Source organism: Plecotus auritus, assembly GCF_963455305.1.
Source record: "Plecotus auritus genome assembly, chromosome: 5".
Lineage (NCBI taxonomy): Eukaryota > Metazoa > Chordata > Mammalia > Chiroptera > Vespertilionidae > Plecotus > Plecotus auritus.
This window is the reverse complement of record NC_137776.1, coordinates 107,650,039-107,666,105: the sequence shown is the minus strand read 5'-3', so window position 1 is coordinate 107,666,105 and position 16,067 is coordinate 107,650,039. Positions and strand designations below refer to the sequence as shown.

Sequence of the window (16,067 nt, the reverse complement as noted above, 5' to 3'; positions counted from 1 at the left end):
TCAAAGATTTGAAATACAAAGAAGCAAAAAACACCCAACCAGAAAAGCAAAAAGAAAAAAGAATCCAAAAATATGAAGATAGTGTAAGAAGCCTCTGGGACAACTTCAAGCATACCAACATCCGAATTATGGGGGTGCCAGAAGAAGAGAGAGAGCAAGATACTGAAAACCTATTTGAAGAAATAATGACCGAAAACTTCCCCCACTTGGTGAAAGAAATAGACTTACAAGTCCAGGAAGCTCAGAGAACCCCAAACAAAAGGAATCCAAAGAGGACCACACCAAGACACATCATAATTAAAATGCCAAGAGCAAAAGACAAAGAGAGAATATTAAAAGCAGCAAGAGAAAAACAGTTAGTTACCTACAAGGGAGTACCCATACGATTGTCAGCTGATTTCTCAACAGAAACTATGCAGGCCAGAAGGGAGTGGCAAGAAATATTCAAAGTGATGAATAGCAAGAACCTACAAGGAAGATTACTCTACCCAGCAAAACTATCATTCAGAATTGAAGGTCAGATAAAGAGCTTCACAGATAAGAAAAAGCTAAAGGAGTTCATCACCGCCAAACCAGTATTATATGAAATGCTGAAAAGTATTCTTTAAGAAGAGGAAGAAAAAGGTAAAGATAAAAATTATGAACAACAAATACATATTTATCAACAAGTAAATCTAAAAATCAAGTGAATAAAAAATCTGATGAACAGAATAAACTGGTGAATATAATAGAATCAGGGTCATAGAAAGGGAGTGGACTAACAATCCTCGGGGGGGGGGGAAAAGGGTGAGGGGGGTGTGGGAAGAGACTGGACATAAATCGTACACCTATGGATGAGGACAGTGGAGAGGGGGGTAAGGGCGAGGGTGGGGTGGGAACCGGGTGGAGGGGAGCTATGGGTGGAAAAAAGAGGAACAACTGTAATAATCTGAACAATAAAGATTTATTTTTTTAAAAAAAGAAACAAAGAGGACCCAAATAAATAAAATCAGAAATGAAAGCAGTAAAGTAACCACCAATACCACAGAAATACAAAGGACAACTCTATGACAACAAGCTGGACAATGTGGATGAAATGGACAAATTCCTAGAAAAATACAATCTTCCAAAACTGAATCAGAAAACCTGAATAGGCCAATAACAACTGTTGAAATAGAAGCAGTAATAAAAAAACTCTCAGCAAACAAAAGCCTCTGGTCCGGAAGGCTTCACAGAGGAATTTTACCAAACATTCAAAGAAGAACTAACACCTATCCTCCTCAAACTATTATAAGAAATCCAAGAGGAAGGAACACTTCCAAGCTCTTCTTATGAAGCCAACATTATTCTAATTCTAAAAACAGATAAAGACACTACAAAGAAAGAGAATTACAGGCCAGTAACCATGATGAACATAGGTGCTAAAATCCTCAACAAAATAATAGCATTATTGGATCCAGCAATATATTAAAAAGATCAGACACCATGATCAAGTGGGATTTATTCCAGGGATGCAAGGCTGGTACAATATTCACAAATCAATAAACGTGATACATCACATAAAAAAATTAAAAGACAAAAATCACATGATCACATCAATGGACACAGAAAAAGCATTCAACAAAACCCAACACCCATTTTTAATAAAAACTCTCAGCAAAGTGGGAATAGACGGAGCATATCTCAACATGCTAAAGACCATATATGACAAACCTACAGTGAACATCATACTCAATGGGCAAAATCTAAAACCATTTCCCCTAAGAACAGGACCAAGACAGGTATGTCCACTTTTACCACTCTTACTCAACATAGTACTGGAAGGCCTAGCCATAGCAATCAGACAAGAAGAAATAAAAAGCATCCAAATTAGAAAAGAGGAAGTAAAACTCTCATTATTCACAGATGATATGAAATGATATTTTACATAGAAAACCCTAAAGACTCCACCAAAAAACTACTAGACTTAATAAATGAATTTGGCAATGTAGCAGGATACAAAATCAACACCCAAAAATTGATGGCTTTTTTATATACCAATAACGAATTCTCAGAAAGAGCAACTAAACAAACAATCCCATTTACCATTGCAACAAAAAAATTAAGATACTTAGGAATAAGCTTAACCAAGGAGGTAAAAGACCTGTACTCAGATAACTACAGGACATTGAAAAAAGAGATAGAGGAAGATATAAACAAGTGGAAGAATATATTGTGTTCATGGATTGATAGAATTAACATCATTAAAAAGTCCATACTACCTGAGGCAATCTATAGATTCAATGCAATCCTTAGTAAAATACCAACAGCATATTTCACAGATCTAGAATACTTTATACATTTATATGGAACCAAAAAAGACCCCGAATATCTGCAGCAATATTGAGAAAGAACAACAATGTTGGAGGGATCACAGTACCAGATTTCAAGTTATACTACAAAGCTACCATAATCAAAACAGCCTGGTACTGGCACAGAACAGGGATATAGATCACTGGATTAGAACAGAGACCCCAGAAATCTACCCAAGCCATTACACTAAATTAATATTTGACAAAGGATGCAAGAGCATACAATGGAGTTAAGACCATCTTTTCAATAAATGGTGTTGGGAAAATTGGACAGATACATGCAAAAAAATGAAACTAGACAACTTACACAAGAATAAACTCAAAATGGAGAAAGACTTAAATGTAAGTTGTGAAACCATAAAAAACCTACAAGAAACTGTAGGCAGCAAAATCTCATACATCTCTCGTAACAATATGCTTACAGATACATCTCCTAAGGCAGTGGTCAGCAAACTCATTAGTCAACAGAGCCAAATATCAACAGTACAACGATAGAAATTTCTTTTGAGAGCCAAATTTTTTAAACTTAAACTTCTTCTAATGCCACTTCTTCAAAATAGACTCGCCCAGGCCATGGTATTTTGTGGAAGAGCCACACTCAAGGGGCCAAAGAGCCGCATGTGGCTCGCGAGCTGCTGTTTGCTGACCACTGTCCTAAGGCAAAGGAAACTAAGGAGAAAATAAATAAATGGGAATACATCAAAATAAAAGCTTCTGCATAGCACAAGAAACCATCAACTAAACGGAAAGGGAGCCCACTGTATGGGAGAACATACTTGGCAATGAAACATATGATAAAGAGTTAACATTCAAAATATATAAGGAACGCATACAACTGAACAAAAGACAAACAATCCAATTAAAAAATGGGCAAATGATCTAAATAGACATATCTGCAAAGTAGACATACAGATGACCAAGAGACATATGAAAAAATGCTCAAAGTCACTGATCACCAGAGAGATGAAAATTAAAACAACAATGAGGTATCACCTCATACCTGTCAGAATGGCTACCATCAACAAATCAACAAACGACAAGTGCTGGCGGGGATGTGGAGAAAAGAGAACCCTAGTACACTGCTGATGGGAATGCAAACTGGTGCAGCCATTATGGAAAACAGTATGGAGCTTCCTCAAAAAAGTAAATATGGAACTGCCATTTGCCCCAGTGATCCCACTTCTAGGAATATATATCCTAAGAATCCCGAAACACCAATCAGAAAGAATACATGCACCCTAAATTTATAGCAGAATTATTTGCAATAGCCAAGATCTGGAAATAGCCCAAGTACCCATCGGTAGATGAATGGGTAAAAAACAAACAAACAAAAAACAAACAAACAAAAAACAACAACAGCCTGTGGTACATGTACATAATGGAATACTATGTGGCTGTAAAAAAAGAAGGAAATCTTACCTTTTGGGACAGCATGGATGAACCTGAAGAGTGTTATGCTAAGCAAAATAAGCCAGTCAGAGAAAGACATATACCATATGATCTCACTATTTTGTAGAATCTAATGAACAACATAAAAAATAAATTTAAATAAAGAGATATGTGTAGTTGCATTAGAAGACATAGTAAAAATGTTAATTCTCCCAAAACTTAGCTAAGAGCTTATTGCACTTCCTATCAAAATCCCTGCCAGATTTTTATAGACATACATAAGCCTTATTCTAAAATTTATATGAAAAGGCAAAGGTACATTTTACTAATAGCCATTTCAATTCTGAAAAGAAGAACAAAGTTGGAGGATTCATATTACCCGATTTCAACGCTTACTAAAAGCTACAGTAATGAACACAGAGGAGCACATACACAAAAAAATAGACACATCAATCATGGAACAGAATAGAGAGCTTAGGAATAGACCCACAAAAATATAGTCATTTTTTGACATAGCTACAAAGACAACTCAACGGAGAGATTATAGTCTTCTCAACAAACGATGCTATACACTCGAAGTCCATTAACAACCACTCAAACCTAACACAAAAGTCAATTAAAAATGGATCATAACCTAAATGTAAAATGCAGAAACTATAAAATTTCTAAAAGAAAGCATAAGGGAAAATCTGCATGACTTTGGGTTTGGTGCAGAGTTGTTTGTTTTGTTTTTATTTGAGGAAGTTTATTGTTACATTTTTGCGATAATAGATGAGGCACAACTACCTCCTGCTCCTCCAACATCTCAATACAAAAGATAACAATCAAGGGTAACAGTGAAATTAAGATAAAAAATTACAAAAGCTGAAGATTTTAGAGGCAAAAATGACTACAGTCTAAGTGTAGAAAAGTTATAAATCGTTTAGTTCAGCATTGCAAATAGTTATCTTCTTCTCTGGTTATGATGAATGCCAGAATTAGATCGGCTTCTTTGATGCCTTCCTCTTGGCCCTGGAATCCCCAGGCTCAGCGAAAAGCCCACAGGGGTGTTGGCTGAGCTGTCGGGTCCTGGCCTTTGGGCCATCTCACCCTGCATTCTGGTCAGCCCAAAGCAGTCATAGTCCCTCATCCTATATAATCCTATATAATAAAGAGCTAATATGTAAATGATCATCACGCTATCATGCCGGGGCTGGGGGACCTGAGGCCAGGCAGGGGGACCTGAGGCCACACCGCCCTCCCTGGCACTGAGGCCGGGGGACCTGAGGCCGCGCCAGGGGACCTGAGGCTGCACCCCCTGCCTGGCGCCAGGCTGGGGGACCTGAGGCTGCGCCCCTCCACCCCCGGCCGGTGGGGCTTGACAGGGGGAGGGCTGGCTGGTCTGGGTCTCGCACGATTTCAAGGTGCATGTGGGTGGGCGGGGACTTGAATCTGGGTCCCACGGTGCACCCCAGACTCTGACAGGAGGGAGATTTTCATATACATTTTACTAATTTTCTTTCATCTCTGACACTTCTATTATAGAGAAAGGGCAAATAGCAATATTAAAATTTGCTATTTGTCCTTCCATGCCGGAAGGACAGAGCACATTGGAGGCATTAATTCCCTTTTAATGTGTACGAATTTCATGCACCAGGCCACTAGTACTTACATGAAAGTGAATGAGCAAATGGATCAACCTGATTAAAGGCAAAGAACTCAGACACAGTGACCAGCAGGTGCACCAGCCAGGATGCAGCAGCCTCACCTGAGCCACATTTTCAAGTTGGTAACAGCTCAAATACTCACACACCTATGAGACCCAACACAGTGACTGGCAGGGAGCACCCCCACTGTCATCAAAGGCAAGTGTGATCTCAGAATCGCCCCTCCAGTGCTGCCTAGTGCTCCTTCCCTCTAAGCTTCACATAGAAACTGATACTGGGTCACTGCCTCTCAGCGTATGAAGAGCCACAGGAAGCAGTACAAAAACAGTTTTTTCTAACAACAACAAAAAAAAGAGCTGAGCCCTGGTGGCCTGCGCACCTGAGGGCTCAGGTTTGATTCCTGGTCAAGGGTAGGTACATGGATTGCAGATCCAATCCCGCCCCCCATTGGAGGCGTGTGGAGGCAACCAATCGATGTGTCACATCAATGTTTCTCTCTAAAAAAATCAATGAAAAATATCCTCACTCCTTGGGTGAAAATTTAAAAAAAAAAAAAAAAAGAGCTGAAAGCTCAGTGAATACTGCCACACAGCCTAGATCACCAAGAGGGAAAAAATTTCATGTTGTCTCCTCATTAAAAACATAGTGATAACAAGGGTAACTCAGAAGCAGGTTTTTCCTCTCTTTTCTTCTGGGTCAGCCTCTACTACACGATTCAGGTTTATCTGGCCTGCTGACATGGAGCCAAGAGAGATGCAAAGGGACACAGGAGGGGAACAGTATGGCCTAGATACAAGGACCCTATATTGTACGATTAAACCTCAATGAATTCTGGTGCCAGCTACAGAGGAAGTTCTTTTTTCTTTTCTTTCAAATACCAGGAAAGCCCTAACCACCAAGACAGACTTTGCAGTGGAATAAAATGTACTTTTACATAGTGGCATCTGGCAGATAGGTGGACTGTGACTGGGTGCCACTGAACAGCCCTGTCACACCCACAGCTTCTGAACTCCCCCAGCTGGGAGCCACTGCGGACAGTGTGCATGTGTTGTGTGAACATTCTAGAAGCAGGAGCCCTGGACAAGACCCTGGATGGAGAGGAGGGCTGAGAATGGGGATCAGCTCTAAGAGGCACTGGAGTTGTGGCAGTCTGCAGGGACTCAGATTTGTGCAGGGTTGGCACTTCCTAAAGGTCAGCGTCACCAGTGAACCACGCAGCTGTGCTGAACGTGGGCTGTGCTGGTAGCCCTGCAGCTTCCAGAAGCCAAAGGACAGAAAGACTTCTACTGCTTCCATGCAGCCAACTGCAGGTACAAGAAGTTGGTGAAAGAAGGTACTGTCACCTTCAAGGCCAGTTTATTTGTCTTTACCAGTGGGTGCAGGACAGCAGGGTGGTAAGGAGTACTAAGTGCCAATGTGTGCTGTGCAGTGGGAGAGGGACATGCCCTATCCACACGATCAGGGCAAGGTGACAGGCAGGAAAGACAGAGCACATTGGAGGCATTAAGGCACGACCACACCCGGGACCCCATCCTCCGAGGCTGGGGGCCTGGGCTTCATCTAACAGCATGCACTGGGGGTTCTCAGGAAATTGGCACAAGAGTTTTAAAAGCAACTCATTCACTTTGGTCGGTGGCACTGAGACACTCCCCCATCCTCACTCCTCACTCCCGCGGGGCAGGCACAGGGACTGCATTTAGCAGCATCAGTGCGCACTCAGTCTCCTACAAAGTACCATTAGGCATAGCTTTGGGGTTAGTGTCTGTCAGAAGTTGGAGGGAAAGCTGTCTGCAAAGCCAGCTGGTCTGTGTTTTGCATTAGAGAGAACGTGCATGACACTCAGCGGTGACACTGTGTCAGAGCTGCAATGGCTACTTGCTAGTGCAGATTCACATCAGAGTAATCTAGAGTCTCAGTAGTGTACCATCCCCAGGATTCAGTAGTTCATCAAAGCCCCCAAGTCCTCGGCCTGGGATCCGCCATGCTCCCACCACCCACTCAGATGCTGGCCATGCACATGGAAAGCCACCCAGGACAAGGTGGGCGGCGTGGAGTTGGTTCTCACTGCAGCATGATGTCCTTGAGGTTCTCCTTCAGGATCATGTTCGTGACTGCATGGAACATGAAGCAGATGCTCTCCATCGATGGCCATGGTGAAGTGGTGGAACAGCGGGCGTGCTGTGGTTCCTGCCAGCGGTAGAAGCTCCAGGTCCTCCAACTGGTGGGGGTCACCCCGGAAGTTGAGGAAGTGCTTGATGATACTGACACTCCTCATCTTCTCCACCAGCAGGTCTGTCTTGTTGTTGTTAATGGTCTTGAAGATGTTCTCGAACTCCACCAGGCAGTTGGTTGGCCAGTCCTCCACGAGTACTTGGTCGCACTCACTCGAGGACACCATGAACAGGATTGAAGTGATCCCATCAAAGCACTGGAACCACTTCTGGCATTGGGACCACTGGCTGTCCACATCCACCATCTTAAAAGGGATTTTCTTTTTTAAAATATATTTGTATTAATTTCAGAGAGGAAAGAAGAGGGAGAGAGAGATAGAAACATAAATGATGAGAGAGAATCATTGATTGGCTGCCTCCTGCACGCCTCCAATTGGGGATGAACCCGCAACCCAGGCATGTGCTCTGACCTCCTGGTTCATAGGTGATTCATAGGTGGACGCTCAATCACTGAGCCAGGCTGGCTGGGCTTATAAGGGATTTTCTTTTTTTAATATATTTTTATTGATTTCAGAGAGGGAGGGAGAGGGAGAAAGAGAGAGAGACATCAATGATGAGAGAGAATCATTGATTGGCTGCCTCCTGCACGCCCCCACTGGGGATTGAGCCTGCAACCTGAGCATGTGTCCTTGACCAGAATCGAACCTGGGACCCTTCAGACTGCAGGCCAACACTCTATCCACCGAGCCAAACTGGCTAGGGCAATGGTCGGCAAACTCATTAGTCAACAGAGCCAAATATCAACAGTACAACAATTGAAATTTCTTTTGAGAGCCAAATTTTTTAAACTTAAACTTCTTCTAACGCCACTTCTTCAAAATAGACTCATCCGGGCCGTGGTATTTTGTGGAAGAGCCACACTCAAGGGGCCAAAGAGCCGCAGTTCGCCAACCACTGGGCTAGGGCAAAAGGGATTTTCTTAATAACAAAGTCATGCTCCACAATGCCCTTAGTGGCTTTCCTCGCCAGCAGGTTGTCTTCTTGCTTATTAGGAAAGTAGTTCAGCTGGCAGATCTGGTCCAAATTGTCCAGGAAGTACTTCACTGATTAACATAGTTGGAACTTGCTCCTGTGACTGAAGGCCTCCCTGATGTCCAAGTGCCTGTAAGGGTGCTCAGGGTAGACACGTACAGCCAGAAGGCAGCCGCCTCTATGGTCAGTCCGGCTTTGTTCTTAAAGGCCATGAGGAACATGCCAAGTCTTTTGTTATCGAACATTGCCACGGAATGTTCCCCCGCATCCACAAGGACCTTTGAGCCCTTGATGGGCTCAAAGATGGTGCCTTATTCTTTGAGCTGAACTTGCAGCTCCTGCCAGTGCCCAGCAGCAAGATCCTGACAAGGGGCTACAAGGTGGGTGATGTCCAGGCTGCAACTCTGCCAACCTTGGCAGGCAGTAGACAGCAGCTGAGGTCCGCGCCAGGCCGGATATGGCCGTTCAGGCCAAGGACTCCGTTGCAGGCAAGGCAAGCCCCGCGTGGCAGCTGGGCACTCCCTCAGGCCAAGGCCGCTGCCGATGACCCAATGGTGATGAGTTTTTAAGAACAATACCAAAAGCAAAATTCATAAAAGAAAACATTTTAAGTTGAACTTAATTAAAATGAAAAACTTTTGCCGAAACCGGTTTGGCTCAGTGGATAGAGCGTCGGCCTGAGGACTGAAGGGTCCCGGGTTCGATTCCGGTCAAGGGCATGTACCTTGGTTGCGGGCACATCCCCAGTAGGAGGTGTGCAGGAGGCAGCTGATCGATGTTTCTCTCTCATCGATGTTTCTAGCTCTCTATCCCTCTCCCTTCCTCTCTGTAAAATATCAATAAAATATATATAAAAAAAAAAATGAAAAACTTTTGCTATGTGAAGCACTATTAAGAGAATGAAAACATAGACTGTGAGAAAATATCTACAAATCACATAGATCAGTGGTTGGCAAACTCATTAGTCAACAGAGCCAAAAATCAACAGTACAACGATTGAAATTTCTTTTGAGAGCCAAATTTTTTAAACTTAAACTTCTTCTAACGCCACTTCTTCAAAATAGACTCATCCGGGCCGTGGTATTTTGTGGAAGAGCCACACTCAAGGGGCCAAAGAGCCGCAGTTCGCCAACCACTGGGCTAGGGCAAAAGGGATTTTCTTAATAACAAAGTCATGCTCCACAATGCCCTTAGTGGCTTTCCTCGCCAGCAGGTTGTCTTCTTGCTTATTAGGAAAGTAGTTCAGCTGGCAGATCTGGTCCAAATTGTCCAGGAAGTACTTCACTGATTAACATAGTTGGAACTTGCTCCTGTGACTGAAGGCCTCCCTGATGTCCAAGTGCCTGTAAGGGTGCTCAGGGTAGACACGTACAGCCAGAAGGCAGCCGCCTCTATGGTCAGTCCGGCTTTGTTCTTAAAGGCCATGAGGAACATGCCAAGTCTTTTGTTATCGAACATTGCCACGGAATGTTCCCCCGCATCCACAAGGACCTTTGAGCCCTTGATGGGCTCAAAGATGGTGCCTTATTCTTTGAGCTGAACTTGCAGCTCCTGCCAGTGCCCAGCAGCAAGATCCTGACAAGGGGCTACAAGGTGGGTGATGTCCAGGCTGCAACTCTGCCAACCTTGGCAGGCAGTAGACAGCAGCTGAGGTCCGCGCCAGGCCGGATATGGCCGTTCAGGCCAAGGACTCCGTTGCAGGCAAGGCAAGCCCCGCGTGGCAGCTGGGCACTCCCTCAGGCCAAGGCCGCTGCCGATGACCCAATGGTGATGAGTTTTTAAGAACAATACCAAAAGCAAAATTCATAAAAGAAAACATTTTAAGTTGAACTTAATTAAAATGAAAAACTTTTGCCGAAACCGGTTTGGCTCAGTGGATAGAGCGTCGGCCTGAGGACTGAAGGGTCCCGGGTTCGATTCCGGTCAAGGGCATGTACCTTGGTTGCGGGCACATCCCCAGTAGGAGGTGTGCAGGAGGCAGCTGATCGATGTTTCTCTCTCATCGATGTTTCTAGCTCTCTATCCCTCTCCCTTCCTCTCTGTAAAATATCAATAAAATATATATAAAAAAAAAAATGAAAAACTTTTGCTATGTGAAGCACTATTAAGAGAATGAAAACATAGACTGTGAGAAAATATCTACAAATCACATAGATCAGTGGTTGGCAAACTCATTAGTCAACAGAGCCAAAAATCAACAGTACAACGATTGAAATTTCTTTTGAGAGCCAAATTTTTTAAACTTAAACTTCTTCTAACGCCACTTCTTCAAAATAGACTCGCCCAGGCCGTGGTATTTTGTGGAAGAGCCACACTCAAGGGGCCAAAGAGCCACATGTGGCTCGCGAGCCGCGGTTTGCCGACCACTGACATAGATCATAAAATATATGTATCTAGCATATACAAAGAAATTTTAAGTCTAAACAGTTAAAAAAAAACACAAAACCCAATTTTTAAAAATGGGCAAAATGAGAGAGAAAGAGAATGAGGAGTGGGGATGAAAGTGAAAGCAAGAGCAAAGGCTGATAGGAAGGATAGATTATAAGAGAGAGAGAAAATGATTTGACATTCCCAAGAAGCCTAGACTCCTTTTTCTGTTTAAATATTAGTAAATTATAGATACTAGTTATCCATACATTGTATTTTTAAGAAAAAATGAAAAGGTCATAAGTGTGTGTAAAAGTGTGGTTGCTGTAGTTTTCTTTTTCTTGCAGAAAAGAAATTGGTATTAATTTGAATATTTCTGAATACGAAATGTCTGAAAAAATTATAGCATATATTTCTCATGGTATATAAACCAATTATATTTTTAACATATTAGATAATTTTTAGAACCATAAAACTATTTTTTCTAGTACTACAGTGATGGGTAAATGATGTTATTCATTTCTCAAATCTCATGGAACTTTATAGCGCAAAGAATGAACCTTATGTAATATTTTAAAATGCAAATTTTAAAAATATCAACTAAGTGTGTGGGGGGAATCACAACATGGAATGGAGACTATGAAAAAAGATTTTAATTGTATTACAAATGTATGACATAACCTCACTGGAGATAATAGGGAGGAAAGGATCTAAGTAACTTTAGAAATGACTGGAAACTGTAAGACAAAAGGAACTGTACATGAGCACTGTGGGTGGTAATGCTGCTTCCCATGGAGGTACTGGTTAGAAGTTCTGATGCTGCCGTCGTATACACTAGGACTAAAAAATAAGTAAAAAGATAGTGAATGGTAGGGGCCAGGTTTCTCACTGTTGGAATGAAGGATGACAGATACGGAAGGGGCGAAGTCTAGAATGAACCTCGGTAGTTATGAATTAGTGTCTAAGTCATCATTGGGAATTCCTGTTTAGCTTAATATAGAAACTGATGAGTAAAAGGAGAAATAATACAGATATGTATGTATACTAGTATACAGGTTAATATGCATACATTTATTTCCTAGCTCTGGTCACTGACAGGGTCTAAAAGCAATGACACCCCAGTAATGATGAGCACATCAGATCAAATCCTGGTTTCTAACATCATTCTCCAACAAAAGGATATAGGGATCCTTGCTGAAATGGCTGGTTTTAGGGCTGGAACAAAATATATAAGTTGAGCCTAGAGCATACATTCTACAGTGACAAAGTAGGGAGGTACTCAAAACACAAACTGCTGGGAATATGTCAAAGGGATACAGAAGCCAACTGAAAGAGCCCCAGTGGCAAAAGATGGAACAATTTGAGCAACAAAAATAAATAATGCGGTTTTCAGTTATGTCTGGTAACAGAAAACTTTGACATGTTCAGTGATAATAAAAGTAGGTAAGCTTTGATATTTTTCCAACTTTAAATCATGTAAAATTGTGTTCTTGTGCAGGTATATTTTTTCAAAGTAGGAGGACAGAATAAATCAGGAACATAGCTTAAATGGGACAGGTACACTGGAGTATGTTTACAGGGGAAGAGGCCAGGAGAGTTAGGGACTCACATGAACAACAGCCCAATTCAATATAATAAATACGTGAGCCCCTACTAGGTACCAAGAACTATGAGAAGTATGGGAGAATACAAGGACAAATAAAATAGTCCCTGACCTTTAAAAGGCAACTGTCTGGTAGAAAGAAAGAAAGCATACACCAAAGGAGCGATGAATCCAAATATTTAAAGGATTGTTGTGTGGAAAAGAGTCAGAGGTGTTCAGCATGCCCTGAGGGACAGGCTTAGGAATGAAGGGTAAACAGAATAACAGGCTGACTTTGGCTCAATGTCTGGCACAAAATTAGTGATTAATGTATGTTAAGATCTCTTCCCCAAATGCCCAATAAAACAGGATTCACTCTGCTGAAAACAATAAACTCTACCATTTATGTGACAAAAAAAGATATTACTTCTGATGGTAATAATCACCTAGAAAAATTAGATTTTTTTAAAGTATAAAATTTAAAAATCTAAAATTTAATATAAAGGAAAACATTTCAATTTTGTTTCCATCTTCATGAATGTAAAAAATTTTAGTTTGATTTGTCTGTCAAGAAGGTCTACCACTGCCCAGCCCATGTGGCTCAGTAGTTGAACACAGACCTATGAACCAGGAGGTCATGGTTCAATTCCAGATCAGGGCACATGCCTGGGTTGCAGGTTCGATCCCCAATGTGGATGTGCAGAAGGCAGCCGATCAATGATTCTCTTTCATCATTGATGTTTCTATCTCTCTCTCCCTTTCCCTTCCTCTCCGAAATCAATAAAAATATATTTTGTTAAAAAAGGTCTACCATTGATCCAAGTAATAATCAATTACAAAACAAGACCCTGAAATGTACAAGCTAAAAGCATAATTATTCTACGATATCTTTATAGCAATTTAGACCATTGAGAGCATTCACAATTTAAAAATCCACAATGCCTGTTAGAAATATCTAACCATTTGCATCAGATGGAAGAGAAGAAAATTATCTAAATGAGAATACTTTTCCCATGTGCACCAGGAAATACACACAACTAATCAAAGAGAGAAGAAAACCTCCCCTGTGGTCCTGCTTCTCGTCTTTGTTCTCAATATGCTTTTGCTCAAAGGAAATAAAACACTGAACTAGAGTCAGCTAATTGTGTAAAGCCTTTTACTGATAAAATTAGGCAGGCTAAGTTAGATGCATGCTAGGTCCTTTGCAAAACAGGCTAAAAGAATAGAGGAAACGTGGAGATTAGTCAGCACTGGGGCTGAGAAAATGAACTCAGCTATGAGGAAGAAAGGGATAGCAGTCCAATAACAGTGCACACTAGGATATGGTGAAGGTAAGCCTGTCCTGGTAAGCTGCCAATATGAAGTACAGTGATATAAGGCAGGTTCAAGAAATGAGAGCAATGATGACAATGAATACTATAAATTATCCAGGTCAGGATGGTCAGCATCTAGGAAGAACCTGACCTGCAGAACTCAGGTGGGGGAGCTGGGAAAGACAAACATTGGCATTAGCTACAGCACATTATTTCAGCAATGTATTAAAATATTAAAAATTGACAGAATGGTAAAACATTTTTCTTCAAGAAAGTCAAATACAAAAATTGTGCACACAGTATGTAAAAAATAAATAGGCAGAGAAAAATCATAGACTTGAAAGAGACTGACCAAAATACAGATAATGGGAGTATGGTTGACTTTTATTCCTTTACTAGAGGCTCGGTGCACGAATTCGTGCATGGGTGGTTGGCTGGCTGGCCCCGCCCCCTGGTCGAACTCCCAGTCGAGGGGACAATTGCATATTAGCCTTTTATTATATAGGATAACGTTTCTGTATATTCCATTTTTATAGTATTTCTTATTTTGTTTTATTCAGATGACTAAAACGAACTTAAAAAAACTAGTTTAATCATGCCTTTCCCTAAACAGACCCAAGGAAAGTCAAAATCTACTGTGGTTTATAAACAGGGTGGATAAGTTTGACCTTACAGTAAGACTAAGCCCATTTATGCATGGAACAGGTTCAAAATTTCAATTGAAATGAAGAGGGTCAAGCCCTTATAGCAGAGCTGGCACTTTATATGACCATTCTAAATAGAATCCACTTATAGATTAAGAGAAAGGCAAATTAGATTAGTAAACTAATGGAATATTAACAGTTTGGGGTTTGGTTTTTTGGTTTTGCTTATTGGTATTTTCCAAATCTCTATACTCAATGTTTGACTTAAATAGAAATTTAAAAAAATGCTATTTTCAAAGTATTCTGTAGTTGTACTGGTTACTATTACATATATTTTTAGGTATTTACTTTTTTGGGGGTGAGGAGGTTAGTCCTCACCTGAATCTGAATACTTTTCCATTGGTTTTTAAAGAGAGTGGAAGGGAGGGGGAAGACAGAGAGAAAGAAACATCGAAGTGAGAGGGACACACTGTTTGCCTCCATGTGGCCCCAACCAGGGCAGTGGATTGAGCATGCAACCAAGGTATGTGACCTAAACTGGAATCAAACGGGGGACCCTTCAGTCTTGGGGCCAATGCTGCATCCACTTGGCCAAACCAGCTAATGTAGGATTTACTTTAATGGTACATTTAAAAATATATTCCTGCCATTGTTTTAAATATCTACTGTGTTTTCCCAAAAATAAAACATCCTCCAAAAATAAGACCTACTTACAGGTTTCCTTCTGAGTGAAATATAAGGCATCCCCCCCGAAAATAAGGCCCCCAGGCTCTGTCTCAGAATGAAAATTAATTTACAGTAAACTGGTTGCTAGGGCCGCCCCAACTGGCGTCTAGCAACCAGTGACGTTACGCGGAGTCCTGACGTCACTGCTGTGTGGAGGCGGAGCGGAGGTCGGAGTGAGCGGTGAGCGCGGGGCGAGAGAGAGGAGGAGACTTTCGCAGATGCGTGTAGAAGAACAGGAGGATTAGAGCGGACGGGACGCGGCGAAGGTGGTGAGTGCTGGTCTGTCTCTGGTGACACTACCTGATGCTCGCGGCCGCCTTCATGATGACTGAAGGTTCTCAGTCAGTGGCAGACCCTGCTCCAGCCCAGATCCAGGCCCCAGCAAGCCCAGTGACAGTCCCCAGGCAGGCCCCAGGGGGTAAATGTCTGATAAAGGGGTAGGGGGGATGTCTGGTGAAGGTGTTCAGTGGCACAGGGGTGGGGGGAAGGGGGATCACTTAAAATGACACAGGAGGATCAGAGGGGGCAATCAAAATGACACAGGAGGATCAAAAGGGGTTACTAAAATGGTAATCCCCCCTCTGATTCTCCTGTGCCATTTTGATTCCCCCCTCTGATCCCCCCTGTGTCATTTTGAGTGATCCCCCTCCCCCCACCTTGATACCCCAATTCCTTTTTTTTACCCTTAGAAATGAGTGCAAAAAGAAAAAGCTACTCCGTGGAGTACAAGAAAGGAATCGTGGAAGACTCTTGGGGCCAAAATCTTACTGCTTTCTGCAAAGAGAAGATGTTGAGTATCCGATTGGTCCGAAAATGGCGAGCAGAGTATGGTAACCTCATTGAACAAGTGGACAAGGGAAATGCTAA

At 42.0% G+C, this 16,067-nt stretch overlaps 1 protein-coding gene and 1 pseudogene across 2 annotated transcripts in view; both read right to left on the bottom strand.

The window, feature by feature from the left end:
• The window catches only part of CDC14B (cell division cycle 14B), a gene marked incomplete at its 5' end in the record, with an annotated part of 139,132 nt that overhangs the window by 119,382 nt on the left and 3,683 nt on the right, over nt 1–16,067 (bottom strand). The gene's annotated exons all lie outside the window — the stretch shown is intronic.
• On the bottom strand, nt 7,427–8,813 carry LOC308248287 (guanine nucleotide-binding protein subunit alpha-12-like; annotated as a pseudogene). Its single transcript has 2 exons — nt 8,492–8,813; nt 7,427–7,824 (listed from the first exon to the last, which is right to left on the bottom strand). The product of its transcript is annotated as a guanine nucleotide-binding protein subunit alpha-12-like (transcript).